Below are 25655 nucleotides of genomic sequence, written 5' to 3' on the forward strand. Positions count from 1 at the left end.
AGAGAGAAAAGAAGACTTAGATATTTTCCGTTCATTGATTGAAAACCAGGAAGAAAGGAGGATACAGGTAGATATAAAACTAAGGTCAGAGTTACAGGCTCTATTCTCTCAACATAAACTTGAACAAGTAAAGAGCATCAGAGGAGAGATAGAAAAGCTTAGTATTAAAGTCACTGAAAAGGTGGACGAAAGGGTAAAGGAAATTGTGGAAGAGGAGCTAGAGTTCTTAACAGTTCGTCAAGGACGGATAGAGAAGGAACAGGATCAATTGAAGAAGAATATGGAAACCTGCCTTGAAATTGTCCAGTCTGGAAGAGAATCTGAATGTGACCCTCCAGAGAGAGTTCAAGAATTAAAGAGTTCTGTAGAGTCATTTAATGTAGCACTAAAAACCTTTGGGGAACGAACAGAACTCATAGAAAATATAGTGCAAGAACAGAAAGTTGAAATAAAGGCAGCTAGAGAAAAGGTTAATTTTCTCCATGAGAAGGCTAAAAAGATGGAAGTATCTCTTCGCCAAGAAATTCAGGAACAGACCGTTACAATTATAAGTAGGGTCAGTGAACTGCAGGAAAAGATCCATAATTTACAGATTCGACCAGTAACCTCTTCCGATATAGTGCCTGATCCAATCCGAGGACTGAATCCAGAAGCTACTGCCTATGAACCTCCTGTTGTACTTCCAAACCCATTCTTCCCCGGTAATACCACAACTTCTGATAGATGCAAGAGGCCTAGAGAAAAGGATAGTAATGACGGTTTTTCTACTCGACGCGGAAGAGAGTTTAAGATGCCCAGAATGGCTGATATCGCGAACATTCCGAAGTTTAAAGGCGATATCGAAGCTCAATCTGCCGAAAGATATCTGCGTGAATTAAATGTCAGTTTTGACTTAATGCAAGTGCCTGAGCACTATAGATTGGAATTATTACCTCGGGTTTTCACCGGCAAGGCTGAGCATTGGTTAGCTGGTAATATGGACAACTTTGTGAATTATGCTGATTTCTGCGCACGCTTTAAGGATGAATTTGCATCAGAAAAGGCAAAACAAAGACAACTAGCGGCTGTGAGGAACTGAAGGTATTCTCGCCTGGTCCACGACAACTTAGAAAGTTTTGCCTGGAGTGTCTATGCAGCGTATAGAAACCTAGCTGACAATTTTAATGAGAGTGAAGTACTTAATTTTATCATTGGACAGTTGCCGTATCGCATTCGGAATCTTTGTCTGGCGCATGCTCCACGAAGTGTGGATGAATTGACACACTTCTTAAAGGACTTCGATATTTATGATGACCCTGATTCCTGGAAGAATAAAGAAGGCTCCAAGAATAAAGATGCTGCAGGCAATAAAAGTTTTAAGATCCGGAATATCCAGACGGATTCAGAGAGTCGAGGAGGAAATTTCTCACGACCTCGAAGATTCAACAGAGGATTAGGCAGGAGAGGCTTCAACCGAGATCAGAACGAAAGACAGAGAAACTCCTACAGGCCTCGTCCAGAACAAAGGCAAATTTCTCCAGACAGATGGCGTTACCAAGAACGAAGTAATCCTACTTCGCCAAGAAGGTACTCTCCACCACGTAGAGGTGACAATTGTGGTTCTTTCTCCCCAAGACATGACGTTGCCTCAGAGCAGGAAGAAGCAGTGGAGACTACCAGAGAGTTTCTGCACAACCAGCGATCCCAATCATGTCAAACAAACGTCGACCTTTTCTAAGTGTCTCCTCTTCGTTTAGGCAAGTGACCTCGAAGGGACGTAAAATACAAGAATAATATGTAAATTCTTTTTGCTGACCGAAATTTGTATCTTCAGGCAGTCAAGTGCAAAAGGTTCCAAATACAAAACTGGTATAGATTTTCCGGAAGCCTTAAGAAGATAGTGCTAGGTGGTAGACAAGTAGAACATGATACTAGTGGCATGCATTTTAGCATCAAAGTATTCATTTAAGAAAGTTTTGGTTCTGACTTCCTCTGGCGAATTCTTTTTCTAAAAACTGCACCAGGCAGAAATAAGTATTAACAAAAATGCAGTTGATGTGTTGTTTGTTACCACTCCTGATCAAATGAAGGAGGATTTTCCAGATATATATTTAGTGCGGTACATCCGAAAGGTCCGAGATGAGGATAGAATCGGGATGTATAAATCCGTAGACCTCTCAGAGAAGGTCCATATAGTAAATATTTGGATTGATTCCTATAAGCAGGAGTTATTATATTGCTGGTGTGGAATTTAAAGGCATTATTCTAGAAGCACAGCAGCAAGAAGAGTGTTGAGTTTGATGTGCTATAGGAAAATACTGATTCAGTTCATTGCTTATCGAACCCTATACCGTTTTCTACAAAGTCTTTCTGGAGAAGAAACTAGATATATGGAAGCATGCTGTTCTATTAAACCATCATGTAATAAATCATTGCCTGAATTCACTGCTTATTGGCTGATTAACAATCCTGGATTGTATTCTGTTTTGGATACTACAAACTACGTTCCTTCCGAGTTGTTGTCGAATGAAGAGAAGCATTGGTTGGTGAAGTTGACTTATTTTCAAGATAATTTCTGTATTTAAATATTCTTTATGTACTCAAACTTTTTTCAGAACTTGCAAATTACAATTTCTTCAAAAATTTTCCCCGGACGAGGGGCAATTTAAGAGTTTAAGTTTTTATATTTGTAAGACGTTAAGATTTTTAAAATGTTTGTTACTTCAAATAATGTTCAAGTTGTCACAGATAATTATAGTTAGATTGATACAGTTGTGTTTGGAACTTGTGTAGATGTTTATAAATACGTCATAATCTGTTCGTGTTGACGTCACTTTCTCATCTCAGCAGAGGAAGTGAACACACCTGAATGTTTCTCACCTGACGACAGACTGAGTTTAAAAAACAGGTGAAGGTGAAGAATCAACAAGAACGTGGTAACAGTTAATGCCGGAAAAATGTAGTGGTAACTATTTTCGTTTCATTCTGGCTATACTCGGAAATAATAATTAAGTACATAAACGTACATGTATTTACGTTTGTGTTGTCCAACGTTAATTCTATATGCAAGTGTGTTTAGTGATTGTATTGTGATTTAATATGCTATTGAATTGTTCCTCTTCAGGCAGAAACGTAAGCAAATCTGTGCCTTGCTTGTAAGTACACATACGATAGGAAATATAAGTGCTTATAAAAACTACGTTTAACTTTGAATACTGTGTTGTGTTTCTTTTCTGCCCAGCAAGCCCTGATGATTTGCAAAGATTCTCATGTTCCCGACTAAAGGAGTAGCGGAGTAACTTATCGACGACTGGTGTCCAACTGGAGTACAAAAAAAAAAAAAAAAAAGAAAGAAAGGAAAAAACCCCGCCCCCAAAGGAGCTCGCGGGGGTGAGTGGTGCCCGACCTGAGTCAACCGGCAACCACACCGAAAGGCGCAGACCTCGCCTGGAACACTAATGCACTCCCCAAGCACATTATAGCCCCATGTCTGGTCTTTTGCCTAGGCGTGATCTTCCCCTCGGAATAGATCCAGTCAAGCCGGATTTCTCCCTTGGGGAAACCTCCATTTCATGCAGGCATGCTCTAGTTACGAACTACCTACAGGAACATCTGATGTCATGCTTCCAGGTGTATAGTCTTGGAATAAAGACTTTTACCAGGTGTCGAAATTTGAAAGAGTTGAAAAGACTACAAGAGAGTGAAGGGAAACTCCCGAGTAAAAACCCAGCAAGCTGGGAAAAACCTCGGCCGCGTATTGAATTAGCATGAGTTTCAGCTAGATACTAGTGTGCTAGGAACCCCCACGTTGAAGGGGGAGGAACTTCGCACACCCTATAGGTTCATTCCTAGGGGAGAGGATGAGGTCGGGATTTTAGGATTTGGTGTAGGTTCAGCCCGAAGGCTATCTGGAATTTCTATATGTTAGTAGGACCTACGCATTCCGACTGACAACCGAATTTTGGACACAAATGCCGAATCGAAGATTAATTTTGATAAAGGCCGAAAGGTTAGCCGGATCGAATATTAGCAAGACGTCTGCGTAAAAGGAGGAGAAGTCGTTGTCGGGTCAAGTCCGTTGGGAGGCATCTCGTCTGCTTCTCCGGGCATCGGCGCTTTGGTTTCGGGTCCGGGCGTCGGGCAGCATTGGCTTCTCTTAGCCTAGGGGGAGGCGACTTCTCGCCAGGGACCGATTCTCGCCGCACCACGGAGCGGAAGGGGCCCGCTAAAACCCTCGCTACAGGGATACGGCGACACACTCCCACCCGGGGGAACCACCGATGGTGCCCATGTGCCTGCCTACACCCCTTAGGTCCTTTTCCGAGTCGGGATGATTATCGTCCTAGGACGACGCGACACACACATGGTCCCCAGTGCCTGTTCTCCAGACATTTATGTAGGAGTGAGGTGCTGCCTGGGCAACCACCCCAACGACAGACACATTGAAACGGCCCTTTTGAGGGCCACCACCCCGGTCGGATCCGATTAGCCTTCGCTGCCCTTCGCCTTTCTCCTCCTCCTCCCCGCTTTTGCCCAGGTCCACGCGCCCCCTTTTCCTCAGGATGAGCCTTTGAGCGGTCGTTGCTAGGTGACTTCCCTTCCCCACGGCATCCTCGTTCTTGCGTTTCTCCTCGGTCTTATGTATCACCACTAGGGTTTGCGCCGGGCGCCCGGAGGTGCAGTTAGCCGCTTTGGGGATTGACACCTTACCCTGAGTTGCACTGCTAGGTCCCTAATCGACAATGACATTCGTCTCTTTCTTAGAAATCCCGCCAAAAAGTGCTTTGTCCTGAGAAGGACTGAGCGCTTAGTGGGGGAGAGTTTTTGCTTTGTGCTTAAGGCCCTAAGAAGGGCCGTCAGACACAAGCGGCGTTCGTTTTCCCTTCGAGAGGGCATCCTGATTTCCCCCACGAGTGTTGCCACTCGGGAGGTGTTTTAGGGTCCTTGCAGTAGCAACCAGGGAACAACCTACTCTAAGCTTTCCCCCTCGGAGAAAGGGACTTCAGAGTTGCCTCGTCCGGCAGGCAAGCGGGAACGTACGTCCGGGTACGTGGGTCGTGTGTTGAGCTGTGCGCTTGGTATGTCACCGTTAGGTATCCACGCACGCGCTCCCCCCCCCTTGTTCGCCGTAGGGATCGAAGTGGCCGCCGAAGTCCCACGATGCTCGCCGGCGCCTCACACCCGCCGGTTCCTATCCTGGAAAATCGCCGTCGTTCTCGCTGCCTGCTGTCTGGTACTGGCTCAGTCATGTTCTCTAGGCAAGCTCTCACTCTTGCCGTGCCGAAAGGTCCCGTCCCAAAATTTGGATAGAGAGCATGTCCAGCGTCGGCGCTTGGAGCCACCAGTCCATCGACGCCGTCCAACTGGAGTACGTTGCAAAGGCAATGACGCTACCACTGCGCCATAGCAGCTAACTGTAGACCAGGCGAACGAGAACAAGTCTCTGCGGAAGTAGTGACGCGAGACGGCTCCACCAATGAACGGTGAGAGAAACTGGATTGTTTAATGGGCGACGGGAGTTTTCCCGATTTCCCCCTTCGCTATGCAACGTTGCAAACTATTGAAAAGGATAATTCCGAACGCACATGGTAAACAGACCGTATTTTTGTCTCCAGGTCCGTACGGTTGGTTTAAGAATTTCGTAGGGAAATGTTAAGGGTAAAACTGCAAGAGCAAATTTTGACAAGGCGTGCATTAAGCGTACGGACTAAGGTCTGGACCGTACGTCCGTACGTGTACGATCAGGACCGTACGGTTGGCAACGCTGCGCTTTTACCACTCGATTTTCCTCCTCCTCCTCTGCCGATATGAGCGGCCCTGCTCTACAGTAATCTGGGACAGGGTATAAGTCGCGGGGTTCTGGGGGATGGTCGAGTGTGCACCTATCCCTGTAATATCGGTATTTGTTGTTACGCAGGAAACGTTTTCCGTTACCAAGCGAAGTGGGCGGTTTAGGGGGGGGGGGGATAGAGTGCATACCTACCGTCACATCGGTATTTATCGCGCGAGAAATTATGGAAAGAGACTTCCTCAAAAATCTGTTCCAGCCTATGAAATTATTACGAATAGGTTTAGGCCATTCTGACCTAACATTAAAATAACAGTTTAAAAGCACAATGAAGATGTAATTTTATGAATTTTTGATAGAAAATCGTGCTAAAGTATAAACACTATTTTTAGGAATAGTAACATATTCAAACACACCCGCACACAAACCGACAATTTTTAGAACAGAAAGTACTGGAAACTTGAGATGCGTACATACAACAGAGAAACTGTAAGAGCTATTTACACAGGATGTTCTGCAGTATGTCCATTTAGACACATTTAAAATACTTTTGGTTGCCGATTTACTCCATTCAGAAACTTATACGAATTAAACAGTGGCTCAAATCAGGGCGATTTCTCTTTCCAGAATACCGATTTTGGGGAAGAAAGAGGGGAACAAGAAATTATTACTGGCACAATTTTCCGGCTTACGTATAGACCTTAATGGATTAAGTAATAGAGAATTAGTGGGCGAAGTTTAAAAAGTGATTGTTCAGGAACACATATTTCTGGTTAGTGGTTCAGAATGTTATCTGAAGACGTGGGCAACATACATGGGCTTCCGAAAGGGAAAATGAAAATGAAAGTCAACAAAAAATTATGTATTTCACACATATAATTTCATTTTATCCAAAATAATATGTGTTAATTATTGCATGAACACCATAAATTCAAATTTAAGCAATGTTTTTTAAGGGATCATACTATTTTTGTGGAAAATGTGCCTTGTTTGCCCCCCTGAAAGAAAATACCTTCCTTGCCCCTCCCTGGAAGAAATCCTGCGAACGTTAATATCAACATGACAATACAATTCAACGAAAAATCACAAATCACAATTTTACCCTGAAAAGGGAAATTCTCAACGGATGCTTAGTTGTACAGTCACGAACACTACAGGGTTGTACGTAACTATCGCTTTGACTTTCAATATTTTTTTCCTTCACTTTATGGCTTTCCTGCGAACCCTTCAATCGCAAATCAGGCAGGGAATGCCCCTTGAACGTAACATGTTTATTTGAAAAAAAAAGTATAATGGATTGCTCATTTATATGTTTAAACCTGAAATATTTTCTTATGTAGCTCGTGACAAAGTTACAGTCTTGCAAGGATATGATAAAAAGTGTTTTTATTTTCCACGTCATAGGAAACGATGCTTGATTTCATAGTTTGGCCAATCAGAAATGAAGAGAAGACTTCCACTTTTCGATTTGAAAGAGCTGCAACACTACATTATATTAATAACAAGAAATCAATTTAAGAAATTGTTTGAGAGACGGAAAAACAATTGAAAAGTATAAAATTTTAATTTGTTTCCATTTTAAAAATTCTGCAATAACATCTGTGCATTGTAGGTACTGTAGGATTGTAATATGGGTAACAGTGTTTCCAAGAAAATGTAAATTATTGCCTTCCACAAGAACTTGGCAGGTATATTAATGGCTAAAAATAGACAACTGCATTTCTCGCACCTTTTGAAATGGTAATAGTTCCAACAGAAATATTCTGATATTTTTCAAAATTGTAGAAAATATTTTCCATCATTGTCCATAAAAACTATGGGATCAGAGAGACAATATTTTGGTCCATTGGTATTAAAAATACATATTAGCTTGCATTAGCCTTGGCCATTATACTATTGGCCTTTCTTCTAACCAACACTTATTTTGAATAAAATATTGTGCACGATAAATGAAATAAAATGTTTACTTTCTCCTCACAATTCTTAGAAGAGTCTATTTACATTTTAATTCGACTTGAATCAAACTTCTGCAGATTGTTGCAACGTCCCCCGGTTGTACACCAGTCGTCAGAAAGTTAGTCCGCTACTCCTTTAGTAGGGAACATGAGAATCTTTGCAAATCATCAGGGCTTGCTGGGTAGAAAAGAAACACAACACGGAATTCAAAGTTAAACGCAGTTTTATAATCACTTATATTTCCTATCGTATGTGGACTTACAAGCAAGGTACAGATTTGATTACGTTTCTGCCTGAAGAGGAACAATTCAATAGCATATTAAATCACAATACAATCACTAAACACACTTGCATATAGAATTAACGTTGGACAACACAAACGTAAATACATGTACGTTTATGTACTTAATTATTATTTCCGAGTATAACCAGAATGAAACGAAAATTATTAGCAATTACACTAAGTTACCTTGAATTACACTATTCGGGCATTCCATTAACCGTTACCACGTTTCTGTTGAATTCTCACCTTCACCTGTTTTCTAACTGAGTCTGTCGTCAGGTGAAAAACATTCAGGTGGGTTCACTTCCTCTGCTGAGATGAGAAAGTGACGTCAACACGAACAGATTATGACGTATTTCTAAACATATACACAAGTTCCAATCACAACTGTATCAATCTAACTATAGTTATCTGTGACAACTTGCACATTATTTGAAGTAACAAACATTTTAAAAATCTTAACTTCTTACAAATATAAAACCTTAAACTCTCAGGTTCGTTACATTGTTCTTATAAGGAAGGAAGATTCATCTTCCGAAAAACACTGTGCGGAGGCACATGTCTATGATTGGATACCATTTCTAGTCACTACCTGGACCATGTAAGTTCAAAACTTGCACAGTCACATTACAGTCACGCTTAAAAGTACCCCTTATGGAAATTAATCGATGTTGCTGTTGCCCTTATACAATAATCCCTAATATCAAATTATCCATGGTTGTTATTCACAAATCTGTTCTTACCCCAGTCCTCTTTGTGTTCATTTCGTTAAGCATTTCTGTCTAACAATCTCTGACAGAGATTTCCCCCATTGCGAAAAAAATTATTAAAATAAAAATAAAAAGAAGAAGAAGAAAGAAAGAATAAAAAACAAAAAAAATGGCGTAATGGTAACGTCCTTGCCTTGTAATGAAGAGGTCTCGCGTCGGTATACGTTGGATACACAGTGGTCAAGTTTTAATTAGCCTATCCAAAATTCAAACTTTCTGGCATTTTTTTACAGTCTGTGTGAGTATCTTCCATCAACGACCAAGAATGTTCATTTTGAAGCATAAGAAATTCAGGAAAATATTAATTATATTTTTTTTATATAATTGATACTTTAAGCCTTATGTACCACGATCTTTTAGATCCACTCTTGTCAGTGGCGGCGATTGGGTTCCAAAAGTAGGAGGGCAATGTGCCCCCCTAATCCCCGCCACTGACTCTTGTATGTTAACGTGCAAATATGGTATACAATTTTAAAATGTACATTGTATCGCACAATAAAATTTTAAGGGAGGGAGGGGGTTATCCTTCCTAGCATATGTTCTATCCATCTTGTCCGTGTTTACTGACAAACAATATTCTGGAGTACCACTGTTGCTAACCAAGAGTAGATGTCACTAAAATGTCACTTGTTCACTACGCCCATTAAATCGTCATTCCTCAACATGTTGAGTTTTTCGCTAGGCCATTATTGGTCACGAGGCAGAGATTAGCATCGCGCCGATCAGATAAAAGCGACCCTGTCATAGTTTCTTGTCCTGTTTTCTTCCCTAAAATTGAAATTCTAGAGAAAATATTCACACTGATATTACCCATTAATTAATTTCTAGAATTCGGTTTGGAGTTAACGGAAAGCCAAAAGTATTTTAAAATATCTTAATCGACTAGTATTTAACATGGAAGAAAAAAGTTGGAAATATATCTTTATAATTTTCTTGATACAAGTAATGAAAATTAGTTACGCGACTTTTGAAACACACACACAATTTTTGTATTGTTGAAATGTTTGTTTTTTCACCTGCTACCATACTTTAATCTGATTCAAGTAGTTCGAAATGTAATGAAGTAATCACGTGAGTTATTTTGAGGTTATTCCGCACGCAACCAGTGCAGATCTAGTAGCAAATTAATTACCTAAAATGGGCTTGATTACTTTCCACGAACAGAAAACAGGGAAATGAAATAGACTAATTGACTGATTGGTTTGGTTATTTTACGCATTTTTCTGCCACTTGTGGCTATTCGCGCCTAAAAATTGATGAAAGTGCAATCACAAACATACATGAACAGAACACAACACAAGCTCAACAAAGAATTGTACTGGAGTTAGAGCATCGTTAGTCTGCAAAAATGCAGTATAGTGAGCAGTGGCGTGCGGTGACCATTTAGATGGCCGAAGCACTTAATATATAATTTTCATGTAAACAATAGCAAATCAAGGGGCAAGCTTGACTTGATAAAAATTACAGCTGGTAATAGTTCATTTCATTTTTAAGCTGGTCATCAAGCGCAGTTTCTATTCTGTTTTCCTCAAAAGCAGCTGTAGCTACACGCGATCGTATATGGTTAACAGACAGTGCGTGTTCGGCTATTGACTTCACTAAATTTCCCAAATGCATGTACCCAGTTTTGGTCCAAGAAGTATTTCTATCCTTTCCAAACAACAAACAATACCAGCAAAACACCGCATTTAGCTCAGCGCTACCGGCTAAACACGCACATTTGGTATACATATTACACTGAAAATGTCTAGTGAATTTACTGGTCTTTTGAACCAAGTTCGGTAGTTCTGGTGTTGGCAGTCCATTTCTAATTATCTCATTATTTTCTGAGAAAGAACGGGCAGAAAACGGCTTAGACAAAAGCTCTTTTATAGTACACATTGTTCTATATTACTAGATACTAACATATTTTCATATACATTCGGCAAACAAACCCCGTAAACTGAGGAAAACCGAAAACAATACGAGTTGAAACACTCTCATACACTCTCGAACTCCCTGTCCGATGCTAGCTTCGGTTGAAGAAGAAATACACGATCACGGCCCGTGACCTTGAGGTGCGCGCGCAACTGTCTGCCACTGCTTAACCGAAGCGAGAGGAAGATTGCTTCGACTCAACCTCAATGCAGCCCTGCAGGGACTGGCATTTGTTCTATTTGTACCGAAGAAATGTGACGGTTTTATCCGTGTGATTATAATGACTTAATATCTTGTTACGTTGTTGCATATTGTATTCCGAAGCAATGCTTCGGTAGCTTACCTTGTATGCACGCTACTGATAATGAGGTTGGCATTTGGATCTCTTCTCAGAAGCAATGAAAGATAGAATAGACATTGACGGCACTGTAAGCATAAGCAGTACTCATACATTCCACAAATCTCCAATTTCCGACATTTTAATATGGGGTTGGCAACAGGGTTGTTAAAGGTCCGAGAATTTAAAAAAAAATTCAATTCCGGTCCAGATCAGAAAATCAACAAGCTTAAATGGGTCTGGACCGCATAGAACCTTTTTATCTCTTAAAGTATTTCAATTCGCTCCAGGAAGTTTTCTTCCGGATGAATTTAAATACGGTCCAGGAACATTTTTCCCTGATCAATTTAAATGCGGTCCGGGAACATTTTTCCCTGATCAGTATAAATAGGGTCCAAGTTCCCTATTGAAACGATACAATAGGCAACTTGGACCGAATTTAAATTGTGCGAGAAAAAAGGTTCCGTTCCTGTTACCTACAACCTTGGTGACAATGAAGTTCGACCAGAAAGGAATACGTGATTAAATGCACAGAGGCATAGGCGGTGGAATGGGTGACCCGCAGAAGTGACGCATGTGTGTAAGAGGAGGCGTGTGAGCAGGCAAGAATCGTGATCCCAGCATGTTGCACCCAAGGTCACGTAAAGAACGAAAACGGGGAACTATACGCGTGACATTGAACTTCGACCAGGCACCAGACCCATACGGAAAATTCAAGATAGTGGCGCATTCGACGGAAGCATGACGTCACAGACACGATAAGGGAGTCCGCCGTATATAAGCGCGTGCTGTGCACCGAGGAACCGCAGTACATCATCACCATGGCCAGGGGCAAACCTATTGACAGCACCGTGAGGAGAAGAGTGGTGGAGTTGCAAAGGGATGGACTCAGTGAACAGGAAATAGGCTGCCAACTGAACTTACCCAAGTCAACCGTCCACTGCATCATCAAACACCACCAAAATACGGGTACTACAGAGCCAGGTAAGGCCCACGGTCGAAAACGCCTGCTGAGCGTGCGTGACCTACGGATATTTAGGCGCTATATCCAGACCAACAATCATGTTTCTGTGGCCGAATTACGACTGTGGACTCGAGAACGCTTTCACATTGAAGTGTCAACCAGAACCATTCGCCGTTACCTACAGCGATTTGGTTACCGAGTGTACAAGGCGAAACGTAAACCCTTCCTTTCCATGTTGAACAAAGGCAATCGACTACGGTGGGCACGAATGTACCGGGGATGGATATTTCGGCAGTGGAACAGGGTTTTGTGGACGGACGAATCCATTTTCAATGTTGTGTACGGGAAAATACGGAAGAAAGTCATTTGTCGGAAGGAGGAACAGAATGAAGCAAAATGTTATGCACGTCGGGTACAGAAACCTGCGTCAGTGATGGTATGGGGATGCATGACGGCATCTGGGGTTGGCCCACTACACGTCTGTGAGGGCATTGTGAATGCACACGCCTATACACGCATACTGGAGCGGCATCTTCCCACGGTGCGAAGGCACCTGTTCCACAGGCGGCGTATCATCCTTCAACACGACAATGCCAGGCCTCATACAGCGCGGCTGACAAGAGAATGGTTGACTCGCCATCACGTGCGATCTCTGCCATGGCCACCATCGAGTCCCGACCTCTCGCCCATTGAGAATGTGTGGCGTGTTCTTAAGCGACGTGTGCAACAGAGGGGACCCACGACAGTGGCTGCTCTTATCGCCTGCCTGCAGGAGGAATGGCACCGCATCGATGTGGAATACCTTGAACGACTCGTCCGCAGCATGCCCCGACGCATTGCCACAGTTATTCGCCGACGGGGCGGCGTCACACCATGGTAAACAGGATCCCCTCTAACAGTGGTCGAACTTCAATGTCACGTGTAGATGGACGAAAATGTTTTTTTTTTGTGTGGACACTATACATTGCTGCGTTGCAGCGGAAATTTATGTTTTCCTTTGTTCCATGTAGCCTGCTGAATAAAATATGTTCAGCATATGCATGTGTTCTCCTTCTTTCACAACGCACTCCTATATTTGTGACTGGTCGAACTTCATTGTCACTAAGGTTGTAATCCAATATAACCGTTCATAATGTATGGGTTCCTGGACCTTTAACATCTCTGGTTGGCAACTCTTTCTCTCTCTTTCAATTACAGTAATTTAATGTTGCTTTTAAACACACCGATACACCCTTGCCTTACTAAAGGTTCGAAGCTGAGACCTCTGACTTAGTAGCTAGTTACACTGTCTACTTAGCCACGGACGTCAGCGGGGTGGTAACATAAACAAACAATGGAATGTACTCATAAATCGTTACGCCCCATTGAAATAAATTCACGTTGTAAAGGAAAGAACATAACCTGCTTGTTAGTGAGCTGCCACTTTGTTGGTGGAGATATGCAAAAACGTTTTTAGGCAAGTGGTGAGCGACTTCCATCATTTTCACAACTTTTTTTCTTTGTTCCATCTCAATGCTAACTTCCAAATAATCGATTGCATATTACACTATACTCTGCCCCAGGTATATCTGGAGCAAGGCCGAGAAGGGAGTGGTACCGATTGGGCAGAGCGAAGCAGTACACGCTGCTGGTAACCAGTCGCTCACCCCTCCCCCCACGCAAGCCATTCCCTCTCCCTGTATCGCGTCACTACTTGCGCAGAGACTTGTTTTCGTTCGCTTGCTCCACAGATATCTGAGGCAGAGAATAGAGGCAAGATGCAGTGTCGGCAAGTGGGTGCCAAAACTGAGGGAGGGGGCAAGGAAAATTTAATTCCTCTTGGCAGACAAACTTAGCGTTAAGAGATCACAGCACGGGGGTAAAAAGTGGCAAACGTTAGGGCAACTCCTCCCCTCCCCCCCCCCACTAATTGCTGCCACTGACAATAAAGCCAGGAAGTTTGCAAATCCACTGTTGAATTATCAGTCAGATAACTGAAAAATATTTCAGCCTTTCGATATTTGACGTCACTCTTTCTGGTTATAAATTTTCTTGAGTAAGAAGCGAGGATAGTCAATTGTAGTGCCTCCTATATTGCCATATCCTTCATTGCTACACCTACTTCCATTGGTACTCAGAAAACATTGAAATGTAATTTTAATAGTTTGTATTTTAACTATTTATTGTGTGATAGACCAGTATGTAGAATATTATGAGCTACATAAAAAAAACAACGTGCTTATTCTCTACGTGATTCAAATCTTTCATTATTTCGTTATTTTAATTGGTACGCGAGTGACCGTTAATGTCAAGGCTACTTAGAACGTGAGTTATAGTCAACGTCAAGATTTAGTGGGTACGCGAGTGATCGGCAAAGGTCAAGGTTTATTGGTGCGCATGATCAACAATATGAAGGTTTATTTGATTTGCTAGTGATCGTCAGTGTCAAGATATAGTTTGTCCGCGAGTGATCAACAATGTCAAGGTTTTGATGGAATGCGACTGATTGTCATTGTCAAGGTTTTGTTGGTACGCGAGTGATCAGGAATGTCAAGGTTTGGATGGAATGTGACTGATCGTCATTGTCAAGGTTTAGTTGGTACCCGAGTGATCAGGAATGTCAAGGTTTAGATGGAATGTGACTGATGGTCATTGTCAAGGCTTAGTTGGTACGCGAGTGATCGTTTGTCAGGATTGATTGATCGTCAATTTAAAAGGGGAGTTGCAATCATCATGATGACGCGGCATTGTAGAAGTTTACCTCAAGATCGCTGCCAGTAGCTGTGAGTGTCTAGCAAACCATCCACGTGCTAGAGCTAGCTACGGTATTTTTCATGTTAATTTAGGAAATAAGTGTCGGATAGAAACATATTAATCTGACTCAGCAAGAGTATAACGACGCGTGTGATGCAAAGGGTACGGCAGGGTAGCGCCGTACACGATCCGTGAAACAAGAAGCTATCAGGTTGATGAAGACGCATGAGTTCGGGTAAGCTTTTTCCTCCCACATAAAGGGAATTGCTTGGAGAAAAATTGCAAATAACCAGGAAGAGGATAATGTTGGGCTTCATGCGAGGAGATAAAAGCTAGGAGAGATGCTCCTTGTAAACGAGGAGACTATAATATGACCCACGAACTACTATTATAACAAAGAAATATTCTGTGCAACACAATATTCAGTATAATATGAACGGGTTAAAGTTACAGTGGCGTAAGTCACTTTCTTAAAAAGAAAAAAAAACAGGCTGACTCAAAGCACTTTGCTGATCAACACAGCAGCTGTTTCCATTATCACAAGACCTTAAACTGTCGTCTGTTGAATGAATCTCTGATTTACTCCACGTTTTCTGTTAACAGATTGACTTATGCAGATCTGGTTTCTGTGTCGAGGTTTTTTTTTTTTAAAAAAAAAAAAAAGTGGCTTACACCACTGTAACTTGAACCCTTCCATATTCCATTAGTTCAGTGGCATGATATGTGGTCGGCCATTTAAAAGTACTTGATACTCCAAATGGTATAACATAAATTCAAACAGACTATAAACTTTTTTAACTACATGTTTTTTGTTTCCTATAAAATAATGTGAAGCCGATACAAGAACAAAATAAAATGTACTAGTACATTGATATTAATTGTACTTTCATCTATGATTCTGCACTACATATTACAACAATAATAGACAAAATTGATTTTCTTTCGACGTCTGTTGCAAAAGACGGGACTAAATAGGTAAGTTTATTGGAGATACACCACCTTGTCACAAAATAAACTGCTAGGTCTATTGCAATTAATTAGTCGTTGACTGAAACAAAGTATCGACTAATTATTCTAAAAAGTAGTCAACAACATGTTTCTATCGGTTTTTGCTCAAAGTTACCTACGTTCAAAGTCTCGGTTGCGTGACTATTCGGACACCCTGTATAAGTGGAAGCTGTAATTTGATTCCTTTTCCGTAATAAAAGTCGAACTATGTATATTTTTTTATTCTGAAATTCTTCAAGTCTACATTATGTTCTGGGTTGCGCGGCGCGATTCGGGAGATTTTAAGGGGCCATAAAGCTTTATTTTCCTGTGATTGGTCCTAACTACAAGGGGTAGAAACACAAATATCTGTGCGGTTCCTGACTAGAAAGTGTGTATTAAGTGATGCAGAAACGCTAAAAAATGTGGGAATCCATGTGCATTTACGAGCAGTTTGTTAATACGTGCATTATGATGTCGTGTGTTCTCTGCCAAGGATTAGATAATTCTGCATTTGAGGAACGTTTCATATCCGATCAGATGTAGACATTACACCAGAGCTCTAGCAAGGAGAGAAGGGAGCAGGGGGCAGCAGCTCCCCCCCTTTCTCCAGGACCGAGCGATATCTAGACAGAATAAGTTGGAAAAGGGTAAACGTCGTGGCGCCCTGTGGAAGTATTAGCAGCCTATTAAATGAATATTATTTCCGGGTTACAAAGTAAACGAAGTTTAAAGATTTTCTTCCTCGCTTGGATCTCAATAGAACTATTCCTGTAAGATGCACTTAAAATTTATACATAATGCTCAAAAACAGATTCTGGATGTGATTTGTTTCCGATTATGTGATACGATAAGTACCAAAAGTAGTGCAAGAACATTTCTATCAAGTCGTTAATGCACTTGTAATTTGTATTTCCTTAAGAGAAACATATTTTCGGTATTTCTTCGTGACATTATATGTATAACAGATTTGCATCATTTTGCTGCGTTATTCTCATATGGCATCAACGATTCTCTGATTCTCTAATAATTTGACTCAATATACTGCATGTTAAGGCATTGCAAATTACACACTATCACAGAGAAAATAAATAATGCCAAAGGACCATTTCGAACTTATTGCCAATGAATAATTTTGGCTTCGCTACAGTAAAAAAGGAATTTATTTGTTACAGGAACGTACACACTTCATACAACAATAATATAATATTTGCTATGGATGCTTTACAGGGTAGGGTAGTTGTTTGTGTCTGAACATCGAAGAGAAGTGTTAGGAGAATTAACATTTGTCCCAAGCAAGTATAGGGGAAGGGGCGTTGGATAATTCTGTGGCTGGGTTATCAAAACATATTCTCACGCCTGGTGCAGGAATCTTTAGCTGTGGCTCATCCTTATATTAGAGAAAATTAAAACGTCAAATGAAACTCTGCAAAGCGTTTGCGTACAAATTATCACATTTAGCGGTAAGAAAATAATTAAATATCAAAAGCTGATATGCCGTGTTGTCCTGCACGTGTAGATTCTTCAAAACTCCTGGAAGGTGTGTAGCGCAATAGGGTTATTAAGTTAAGTTATCTAAGTTAAGGCGTTGGGTTGCTTGAAGAACCAGGGATTGTCTCACTGAATGCTAGTTATCCTTTCTTTCTTTCCTGCATATGTTAAGGGCACAAAGAACAGTTTCCATATGCAGTCAGACGCGAGGACCCGAAACTGCTCCTCCCCTGCGAGCTGGAGGAAGATATACCGGGTGATCCAAAAGTCTCGGAACGGTCACATATCGTGAGAAATACACATCGAATCGAAAAACGAAAAAATACGTGTTTAATAAGTGAAAGAAAGCTATTCAATGATATCACACTTGATTCCCCACCCCCGCCCCTTGGGAGTATATGGAAAGGGGGTAGACTCTATTCAAAGGTCTTGACGTGCAGATTCCGAATCTGCAATCGCTTTCACTCTAGGTTGAATTTTTTTTTGTTTTTTATGAAATTTTCACGTTTTTTCTTTCTTTCTTTCTTTAGCGAAACTTTAAAATCGCCATACCTCCGTTTCTAATAGAGCTAGGAGGATAGTTGATAGTTCGTTGGGTTCGGAATGAAGTCCTCTTTCCGATTCTACAATACAAAATTGGGTTTCCATTTATAATTTCACAGTTGCCTCCCGCCCCATTCTTAGGGGGCGGGGGTGGGGAATCAAGTGTAATATCATTGAATAGCTTCCTTTCACTTATTAAACACGTATTTTTTCGTTTTCCGATTCGATGTGTATTTCTCACGATATGTGACCGTTCCGGGACTTTTGGACCAACCGGTATCTGTGCTTTGGATGATTGAAGGACTTAGCATTGCGCTTACGGGAGTAATATTTTACTTGTTCTGTTGTTAATATCAAATTTTCGATGGAGTAGCGAAACACATGAACAGAAAGAAGAAAGGTTAAATATTTTGTTTGTGTTGGAAAAATTGGAAACTTCCATTTCATTCACTGTAACTTGAAGTTGAATTTGCTCTTCAATATTGAATACATGGAATTCTGTAAATACTTATTCATCATATTTTTTACAGCGAGTATTTACCTTCATTTTGGGTAGAAATTCACTCTTTCACAATGGCCTCCCCGATGGCGCAGTGGCAGCCTCGTCGCCTTGTAATCAAGGGGTCCCGGCTTCGATACCCTGTGGAGGTACATAGTAGTTCGGATCCAGCTTTAAACTGCACGTCCAGTCCCGATTAGCCTTACTGTGCATATAGTGCACTTAAAGCACCAAATCTCTTTCACTAAGTTTTGTTATTTTCAGTAGCATTGCCCACTCCGACGATACTGAAATAAATGCTTGCCTGATGCGAGACTCTCAAGCCTTAACTGAGATTTCAGTAATCTCCGTATATCTGCAGCAATTCCTGTCTTTATAAATATCCTAATACTTGGGTGCAAAGGCCAAGAGATGTTGGAAGCTTATGAATCATCCTCGCGTGATTTATTGCACATAGTGAGCATGAAGGCTTTCCTTTCTTTGAGAGAATCGATTTCCGATTCCTCTGCATGTTTTCCTTCTTGACTTACCGCCGTGAAGTCAAGGTACTCTGTTTTTGCATTGTCATTCACTAGGTATATTAAATATGCACATGTGTTTGACATTTTCCCACACTTGCTCTCATAAATTAATTTCGCAAAGAAGATATTTGTTTGTCTTAATATGTGAAAGAAAACAGGTTTCGCAGCACGACTCGTAGCTTTTATTCCATAATACATAAAAAAAGCCTTAATCAGCATTGATAAAGGTATGTACAGTCACCGCCAATAAAAAATGGGACACCTAGCTCCTAAAATACTCGCTTCCATGCAGTGAGTTTTGTGTGTTGCCTAACTCTGTGGAGATAAGCCAAATTCAATAACAACTTTTCAATAGGAAGTTCGGTCATCGTCGCGAAGTTATGCAACACAGATAACTCAATGGATGGAAGCGGGTATTTCAGGATCTAGGTGTCCCATTTTAATTGGCGGTGACTGTACATCAAACATAATACTAGGCACTTTGTGGTTCGATATTTTCATTCCTTTTCTATTGTACATCCTGTGCTGTTCCTAAGGAATGGAATTCTATTGATGCAAAGCGTACGTTGTCCTCTCCTTATTGGCTTTAATTAATTCATGAGCATCACATTGTTGAGAATAAACTGATGTATAAATGGTATTTGGCAATTCGCCTATTTGTTCTTTTGCTGTTGCGTGTACGTCGCCATGCTTTTGTCTTTTATGTCCAGTAGTCTCTAAGTAGTCGATTGTTATCGACTGTTGACTAGGACAGAAAATTGAACCAACTAATTGACACAAACAAATAGAATCAAGTTGTTAATTCACTGTTTTTTTTTTTCAACTTATCAAATCTCATATTTGTAGTTTAAATATATTCATACATATTGTAAAATAAAAATTTAAGGATTAACACTTTCGATTATAATTATTTCACTGCATTAGGCAGACATATGCAAATAACTTATGTCATATTAAACTACGAGTAACTACTAAGTCCTTACGTTCAGAATATTTACGATTTTTATTAATTTATATGATATTGATAGGCATGTAAGTTCGACGATTCTCTCTCACGGCCAGACAAGAAGCTAATTCAAATTTAACATTCCATCTTGTAATCAAGTTATCCCGGGTTCGATATCTCTTGGAGGCTGTCGGTTCAGTCCCGATTAGCCTATCTGTGCATAAAATGGACTTATAACAAACTTTGGTTAGCCACTGAATAAAACCTTTGTCAAAAATAATTTAAAACATGGAATTTTCATGATTGATTGTTCGATTTATTTATTTATTTATTCCATCAATTAAATCATACATAGCACAATAGATACAATTATATGGGACAGGTCAAAATTTACTTGTATAATTGTGAGTTTGTAACAATGACTACTACATACCCTTACATTAACTTCTTACATAAAGGAAACATACGAACTTCATCATATTACATTTTAATTGAATGTGTAAACAAATATTTTAAATTTATGTTTTTTGACTTTGATATGTTACAAGTTGCTTATATCTTGTAACAATAATGACGAAAATAACAAATATAAAATGAATGTGGATAAAAAATAGAAGTTACACTACCAAAAATCCAAGTTTCATATCCAAGTAGGCAAAATATACTTAATATAATATGCCAAAAATGAAGTCAAATGGAAGGATCAAGTTTCAAAATTAACTTGTGGTTGACTGGTGTAACAAGAAATCACCAATAATACCAAGTGATTATTGAATGGAATTTCAACAAATGGCTGAAGTGAGAATATAATTGTCAGAAATTTGAAGAATGATATCCTATACAAGATTAAAGAAGTCCGAGGAAATGGAGTTTCGTCCGCCATAATAGTAAAATGGCCGGCAAATGGACAAAGTTTGACAAATAACGGGAATAAGTCATGAGCAGACAAAATTTGGCAGAAATGTGGGAAACGACGTTTAAGGAAAATGTTACAAGTCACAAGAGCAGCTAACTTAAATATAGAAGAACATGTGCCAGAACAAAATGTTTATAAACTTCTGAGATACATCAATTAAACTTAAGTCCGAAAGTTAGTAAAAGATGAAACAACAAATTCCCTATATTACACCATAGATCTGGCAACATGGCACTCGGTTGGCATGAAAAACTGCTCGTGATGAAATAATCGAAACAACTTACATTATAAGTAAATACTCACATAGCTACCAGTAGGAGCTGTAGGTGAGTGATCAGTGTTACAGCTTCATGTTCTAAAGGATGCGTGTTCCAGCCCGGTCAAAGAAGTTTTTATTTCTATTTTGTTGTTTTGTTGTTACCAGTGCGTGTGCGTGTTCGAATCTTGTGTAACTATACATATTCTCGAATTCATAGAATGTGGGAAATGCGTACGACATGCATTTTGAATCCATGATTTGATCTGCTAATTTCTAAAAACGTCTTACATTTTTTCTCCTTCACAAAATCATTTTACACTTGGGGACCAAACATGGAACTGTTAGACAATACCTACTTTCAGCGTGACTATAAATTACATGACTCTACATTTTCAACTAATGACGATTTATAGTTTGTTTACACAAGTTGCATTGTCACCTATTGATATATTTAATTTAATCTGTATCTAAAGAGATATTGTTATGGAATACTAGAATAAGAATGAAGCAGACGTTTATACTTTTACACAATGTAAATCGGGACGAAACTGATTGGCCGAAAAGTGATGTGCTAAAGGTGGTCGTAAGAACATTCGTTTCGCTACTCTTATACATAGCCACAGATTTTAAAACAAAATTATAATGACGTGGTTGTTTTCACATTTAGGTTTCCACACAAAGCAAGAACCATAGCGAAAACAGTTCCATACACAACAATATGCTCGTATCAACTCTCTACGTCTCTATGGCTCGTCCACATACTATTTCACATTTTCTAAGAGATTTAATGTCAAGTAGTTACTCTCAAAACCATTACATTTTTATTAAAAATAGCAGTCATTTCGAAATGTGTAATTAATTCCATTCTAGACATACGCTAGTTGGGTTGGCACTGCACAGTAAAAAATCTACCTTTGATGAGAAGCTAACCAGGGACCATTTAGCATTTAGCAACTTATCATACCGACTTGACTATAACGTCATATTTCCATAGCATTTTATTGCACACTTTGACTTCTGTAGATAAAAAATATTATTCAAGAGGGCTGGGAGTGATGACGTTCTTTCAATTTTTAAGGGAAGAAGTTTGTGCGTAGTTAGGGACTGATAAATGTAGTAATGAAAGGTCGATGTTTTCTTCCCTCCCTAGGCATGTACAGAACGCCTAAAATTATACAATTTTTCAAACTGTAAAACAGCATAAATCATTTGTCATTGTAATAGAAAGAATATAAATTCCAAACTGCAAAAGACATCACTTTATGAAATGAGAGCTTGCCACGAGGTTGCTAACAATTCCAACATTAACGTCTATGTCTGTGTATAGATTTAGAGGCAAAATTTAATAGCATAGCTATAGCCTAATATAAGCAAATAATCTAGTGACACCAATTCCATGCAAAACACTAGATTCAAATAATAGACTAAACTTAGCGTTTATTTGTCTCATTTCATGACTTCAACTTTATTAAAGTAATTTGGTATTCAGCAGTTTCAAAATTATTTGCAATTCGAGTAAAAAATAAAATCATTTGTCATCAAATTTGCAGTTAATATTTCACAGACTTACATTAGTTTGCATTTGATCGTTATAGAAAGTGTTATAGTGGAGATTCGAGACCCTTTGTGTGGTGGGCAAGTATCATAGTCACTGGACCACACCATTTTTATTTTTCAAGTGCTTACATGTCCCTATAGACCGTGTTAAAAATGTAAATATAAACATTGATGACGTCTTCGCCCGGAACTTCCGGTTTACACCAGTCCCCGTTGTTTCCAGTACAGATTCACCTGCATACGAAGTAAGAATGAGCACTTGTTTTCATCAGTTCATAATCCAGAAAGGTATTTGTCAAAGTTTTACCATGCAGGAGTGGACTTGTTGATTTCTTGGGATGATCAAATGCAGTGCAGATTATTGAAAAAAATAGGTGTTTTTGTAATCGCCAGTTGTACATACATGCAGATATACAACATGGAAAGTACACGCACGAAGAACTGAAAACGTACAAAAGTTGAGATACCGTTATATTCAATTATTTGGTAAATGGAAAACCGAGGAAAATAGAATGCTATAAAACTCGTGATATAGTTATAACACAATGTACGCTGAAGTGAATCTTTGCCAACAAATCTGCAGTAGTTAAGACACATTCAAATGCTGGTAAATGTGTGTGCTATGAACTTCGCCTCTGCGTCTTCGGAATTTAGGGAAAACCTATAATAAGACATGCCACTTTTCAAAAAGTAATGGAGCTTTCAGACTGAATCGACAAGCGATATTGGTATTTCACACCGAAGCGACAAGCGTCACAGAAGCATTCAATCTAAAGGAAACTGTTCATCGCACATGCGCAAACAACAGACTCAGGTGACACGATAAAACGACCCAGTCCGAGCGACACGCGACAAACGATACTTGATTTGAACACTAGTCATTACTAGGGAACGGAACTTTATGTGCTAAAAAACTCAGAAATATTTATTTTTTATGTGTCATAAATGTTGAAAATATGTGATAAAAACAGGAAAATATGTGACAAAAATAAAAACATTTGGTAACAAAAACAAACTATAACATGTATTTTAAACACCTGAAATTAGTTTCTAAATGATTACCTCTTAGCGAGCTATTTTTTGGAAGAGTTGCAGTGGATCACCATAGTTTTTTCCAAATTCTCCATTGTAAATCTATGACGATTATCTCTAAAAAGCATCTTATATTGTGAGAAAGATCGCTCCACGTCACAAGAAACAATTCTTGCATATTTGAAGCACGAAATGTCACTAACGCTGAAGTTTTCCAAAGCTTCCACTTCCTCTACTTCACCACCTTCCAAAACACATGCAATTTGGCACAATGTTTGAAAACCTTGGTTTTTTCCCAAAAACTTCTGTACATTTAGATCCAGTGAGTTCTTTCAGTTTCGTTTCTACTATACGGACTTCACCAATGGAAGCTGCCAAAGTGTTCGCGGACGATTCAAGCTTTCATATGGAATTAGAGAGAATGGACAGGTTTGTTGAGATGTATGCGAATTCGACTTTTAAGGAAGGCTCCATCAACAGTTCTTGCAGAATTCTTCTTTGTCAAGATCATTAACAACAGATACAATTTTTTCAAACATAACATCTGCATCGCGTAACTACAGGTGTAGGGGAAAGGGGAAGCTCAGGACATTTTTGTTTAAAAATGTCTATTCTTCTAGGCGACTTGATAAAAACTTTCTTCCCATTTGAAACCAGTTTATCGACATTGGGATAAAGAGCTCTTATCTTTTCACATATTCTATGCAACGCATGAGCCACACATGTAACGTGCACCATTTTGGGGTAGCTAACGGCAAGACCACTGCATGTAAGCTGCAGCATCTGTCAAGAGAAGAACATTGTCAAATTTTATGCCTTCCGGCCACAATAGCTGCATTGCTTCATTAAAAAGCCTTGCTATCGTTACGTGTAGCCAGCCACAGCTACTTACAGCTATTTTCTCCCAATAAGATCGTAGGCGAGGTGCCAGAAGTCTGCCAGCGAGGGTGTTCAAAGACAAAACAAACCTAGGATTTCGAGGTAGATGAAGTCAATGAGCGATTTTATGTATTTAAAATGAAAATTCGCAAAATATGTATTTACATACGGAAAACTGGAAAATATGTGTTTTTATGTAAAATAAAATTTGCTGTGTTGACATATAAAGCTATGATCAGAATTTTGGCAAAAATGAGGGTCTCTATCTTATCGCAGAAAAAACATTTATTTACCTAAAGTTCCTTTCCCTAGTCATTACAGAGGCGGCTGGTTGCTAACGATATAAGCCAGAGGGGTGAGTCAGTTTTCTCTACTCGCTTTGCTGAAAATATTGCCAGAGGTAGGAGCGAGACAGTTTACGCGAGTAACCGAATGCAGGCAGATGATGTTTTGAAGCAGACGGCGTTCAATGAATTAGTATAATAAAATATATTTGCATTGTACATTTATTTTGGTGAGTACGTGCGAATAGGCCGAAGCCGCTACTATATACTCTGTCCCAGAAAACTGTAGATCAGGCAAACGAAATCAAGTGTCTGCGCAAGTTGTGACGCGAGACAGCTCCACCAATGAACACGTGAGAGGAACGGAATTGCGTGGAGTGGGGGAAAGCAACTGCCTTCCCAGCAGCGTGTACTGCTTCGCTATGGCTCTCGATTTACCTCGCTTCTCTGACGCATGCGCTGCCTTGCTCCACAGTTATCTGGGACAGTGTATAGGTCGTTTCTACTCTTACGGCGGCCGGCCCTAGTTCTAGCAAGGGAAGTGGGGAGCGGGGGTTACGCTGCAGACCAAACAGACAACAGCAGTGGTGCCGAGAGACACGACGCGGCGGGAAGAAGTACTACCCGAACCTCGTTGTACTGGTTGCTGCGTTTCTTATCGTGCTACATTGGTCGCTTCTCTGCTTCCCAATTCCCTTGCCAGTATTAGGATCGGCCGCCGTAACAGTAGAAAGAAGTCATTATATTCAGGTATTACAAAAACTGTTTCTGTTGCTTTTTTGAATTTTTCGGATTGAACTTCGAAATCTGGTGGCGAACAATTTCCAAGACGAAACAGACCTGCAGAGGGAACGATAATGAAGCGACCGTTGTTTGCGGGTGAGCATGTAACCCAGGGTGTAATTGTGGAAGTTAAGTTATCAGCCCAGGCCGGACCTCGCAACGAACACTGTCGAGTTCTGAACGGATCGCTTGCTGCATTGTCAGCCCACGCATTGCAACCTGCCAGACCAT

This window comes from Lepisma saccharinum, chromosome 20 (assembly GCF_977018435.1).
Source record: "Lepisma saccharinum chromosome 20, izLepSacc3.1, whole genome shotgun sequence".
Classification (NCBI taxonomy): Eukaryota; Metazoa; Arthropoda; class Insecta; order Zygentoma; family Lepismatidae; genus Lepisma; species Lepisma saccharinum.